Here is a 4076-nt window from a genome sequence, read left to right as displayed (position 1 = left end):
GTCATAAAACCTTTTTCAGATATAGAGACTCGTCCTGTGGTTCTGCAGTACTAGTATAGACTCAGTTTTAAAAATGATATTTTTCTAGTCATGTATTTATTCGTTCCAAGAACCTATGTACCAAAGTTTAGAAACTCTTAGAAACAAAAGCTAGAATGAGTATCGTTATTAACTAACAAGCAGTGGCGCTAGAGAGTATGCAGAAACTATAGAGGGTAAAGTTTTATGGATGACAATGCCCATGTGATACTAATGCCATAAGGGATGCATGGATTTATGCTAAGAGCGTTCAATGCAAGTGCAAATGGACTTAGTAGAAAGTTTCAAGAGCTTGTGAATCGTCAGACAGGTTAATAGATTGTCAGATGAATCAGTGTAGTTGATTTTACTTCTTCATGCTAAGCTAGAACAAGTCACCCATGAATTGCAGTACATGGATATTATGAAAGGATAGACAGGTTTCATAAGATTATGATTAGAGATGAGTAGAATCATCAAGATAAGTAGCATCAGTAAGAAGCATAAATCGCAATGTGCGGTAAAACAGATTATGTATGCATGATAAGATGTATACATGGAAGATGTGTTAGATACACGTAAGCACTGCAGGGCAAACCTGGATATCAGTAGAACTCCAGTCTAAAGGCAAATCCTGAGTGTTTCAGATAAAGAAAAGTTACGTAGATGCAGAGTTCATGCTACGCAGAGAAGGAATAGATCCGAGACAAGCAATCCGCATATAACAAAAGTCAGTTTTAATCACTGTGTTCTCAGATAGTTCTGTGATTTTGATAAATATAGTAAGATTGAAGAGACCATATTCAATCATATGCAGAATAAGAAAGAGGATGAATTACATGCTTTGTTGAGAAAAATATTCTTCAACCTCACTAGAGTGGTTTGATCAGATATCATTTAGCAGGAACCAAAGGAAATAGATTTTAGTTACTGTGATTGATAGATGATTTCTAAATTTCGAGGACGAAATTTCTTTAAGGGGGGTAGAGTGTAATATCCCGCTTATCAGTAACGGAATATTACCCATCAGACGTGTCAGAGGACAAATGTTCATGGAAATGTCTATTAATGGCATAAGTCATGTATGAACTAGATATCAGAGATTAAGTGTTACAGAACGTCAAGTACGACGGAAGAATGTTTTTATGAAATATCAGTCAAGCAGGGGTTTATGTATCAGTGTCAGGTTAAGCGCGACCAAGACGAAGGGCATTTAAGTAAACTAGCACAAGGGAGTATATAAGTGTTTTTGGGGCCAAAATATTCATTTTCCCATTTCACTTCTCTCTCTAGGTTTTGGAAAACCTTTCTCTCCCCCTTCTCTCTAAGAATTGCGCCTCCCTCTCCTCTCTAAGTCATCCAAACTTCTTCAATACATGATCAAGCATGGCTTAGCAAGCAAGAAACAAGTAGAGGAAGAGATTAAAGTATGGTTTGGTGAAAAAGGGCTAAGGATCAAAAGCTAGGGTTTGAGCTTGGAACTTGAAGAATATGCAAGGATCATGTTAGGTGAGTTCCATAGATAGAATACCCACCTTTGGGTTTGTGTAATCTTGTAGAAAAATCATGTTTTATGTTAGTTTTGCTTTTATGAAATTTAAGTAACCCCAAGGTAATTCTTGTTGTTTACATGCTAAAAATTGCCATGAGATATGTTTAAATGAAGCTATATATGTTGTTGGATGTATTGGTGCATTACAGGGTCCAATTGGTCGAGTTTTGGGTCGAAAATGGCGAAAACCCGTAGCCGAAAGCACCGAAAACGCAAAAAATTCGCAGCGCTGCGCCTGTACAAGGGCGCTAGGCGCCCACAAGTCAGGGAGCCAGCGCTAGGCGCCCTCCCTCTGGCGCCAGGCGCCCCAGACAGGACAACGTTCGCGTTGTTCTGCGCTCGGGTGCTTGGGGGCAGTCGCGTGGGGGTCCGTAGCGATCGTTTCGGTGTATTCTTGTACTGTTTTTACTTATCTTTCTACTGGTACAAGCTTAGCTTTATCAAATCATGAAATTTATAAACGGCTCGTAACATGGGTTTATGGCATTTTCGGTCTTCAGAAAGTATTGAAAATTTGTACACATCGTCAATTGATCCTTGCACCATTAATCATGGCAATCTTAGCATGTATTACAAGGATGGCTCAAGAGAGTTTTAGCCGAATTATTCGGGTAGCAAAGAACTAGGCATGGGATGAAAGTAGAGCCTTGACATAGCTTGTCAAGAACTAGAATAGTTAGTAGAGAATAGAATGTTAGTCATGAGTAGTATGCTTGACTAGTTGCGAAGTGGCATAGAGTAATCTCTTCAAATAGAAACTAGAGTGCCATACGAGTATGGCAAGACGTGAATTGATTAGATATCTCTTCACATAGCAAGTTAAGCACGCATATAATTTACCTCTAGTCGGATCATATAGGCATCCGAGGTAAAAGAGATAGCTAGCATAGATTTAATACTCATGCATTTATAGACCCAAACTTTAAAGTTAAAGGTGTCATGTCTCTTGTGTCCACACTAGGTTGGCTCAGGGGGTTTCCATTAGGTGAAACGGGGTTAGCCGTAAGGAACCCGCATGTCACTTAGTAAGTAAGATGTGGTGGTCGTGTCTCTTGTGTCCACACTAGGTTGGTTCAAGAGGTTTCCATTAGGTGAAATGGGGTTAGCCGTAAGGATCCCGCACGTCACTGCAGGAGTACCGTTGGTTTATACCTTAGATAGGTTTCCATCGGATAGATAGGGATTGCGCTCGGGGTTACTCCACTCGGGGCTTCCCGTAAAATGAACTCAGATAATAATTGTTTGTTAAACGCTAACTTTATGAATAAACTTGACTATGCATATTTATTAGATATATTTATGTTATGTCATAGAGCCTTGACGTAGATCGTCAAGAATAGCAGTGCCTTGACGTAGATCGTCAAGAATAGTAGAACATAGACGTAGATCGTCAATGACTAGTATGATAGCAAGATAGAATATGTTGTTAGATACAACATAGCTATGCATAGAGCAAGTATAGAGAAAGATATGCCGATGACGATCTTAGGTTTCCCCTAATCGTCCGGTTTAGAATTGTGTCATGATTATAGTATGTTTAGGCCTCGATACGTAGAGCGTATTCTTGGCGTTGCGGTTTTAGATTCCCCTCGACCGCCATGACACGTATAGGAAGTGAAGCCTATAACAAGTGAGATAAGGCTATGACGGCCCTAGTATGCACACCGTCTAAGTATGCAATGTCCCCACACACGTATAATCAACCGGCAGGTTGTATTTTAGACACGTGGTGACCGTAGGTTTTCCCTGAGGTTGCCTATAGCCTAGGATTTAGGGGAACTCACTGAGACATTATGTCTCATCCCAATCCTTTTTGTTTCAGATAAACAGGTTGGATTAGCAAGCTAGTAGCCGAATGGATGATGCGACAAGTGTTCGTTCGTACCCGCTGCAGGATGAGATGGATATTCAAGGATGCATCTATTATATTTTTTTTTAGAGAAGTTGAGTTATGTTCTTTGTACGAACGCATTTGGTTGTACATATATATTCATTCGTAGTTAATTGTTGTAAATTTCTTTAATGTATCCAATACTAAACTTAACGCACGTGCTAGACATTCTAGATACGTCTAGTATGGGTGTTACACTATGAAATTTCAATGGTAATTTTAGTCCTCCAAAATTTTTAAGTTTGTAAAAATAGTCTCTATTTTGAAAATATTTTACAAAAATTGGATAATTTTAGTCCTCCAAAATAGTCCCTATAAAATGCAAATAGGGACTAAAAGTTAATAAAAAAATTTAGGGAGGGACTAAATACATATTTAACCCATAATTTAATCTCGACAAATTTCCACTGAATTTATTATTAATTCTGAAAGGAACAAATTGGAACAATAAAAATAGAATTTGAGGTCTTTTAGAAAAAGTTTCTCAAATTTGTTTTGTTCTTTGAGCATATTTGAAAATGAGTGAAGACATATTCTGGTCCAGGGGAAAGTCATCGACAAAAAATAAGACCAATTTTTGTTCTATTTTTTTTTCTATTTTTTCTTCAAAATGTG

General features: G+C 38.2%; 1 long non-coding RNA gene across 1 annotated transcript; it reads left to right on the top strand.

Moving 5' to 3' along the window:
* Window positions 1-173: 173 nt before the first annotated feature.
* Window positions 174-3573, top strand: LOC146922189 (uncharacterized). The gene is made up of 2 exons (XR_015012394.1): window positions 174-1527; window positions 3393-3573. It is a non-coding gene; the product is annotated as an uncharacterized LOC146922189 (long non-coding RNA).
* The last annotated feature ends 503 nt before the right edge of the window (window positions 3574-4076 follow it).

This window comes from Medicago sativa, chromosome 5 (genome assembly GCF_051527215.1).
Source record: "Medicago sativa cultivar Bolivia chromosome 5, Bolivia_mono, whole genome shotgun sequence".
NCBI lineage: Eukaryota > Viridiplantae > Streptophyta > Magnoliopsida > Fabales > Fabaceae > Medicago > Medicago sativa.
Note: the sequence above shows the minus strand (reverse complement) of the source record. Positions and strands in the feature narration are given on the sequence as shown.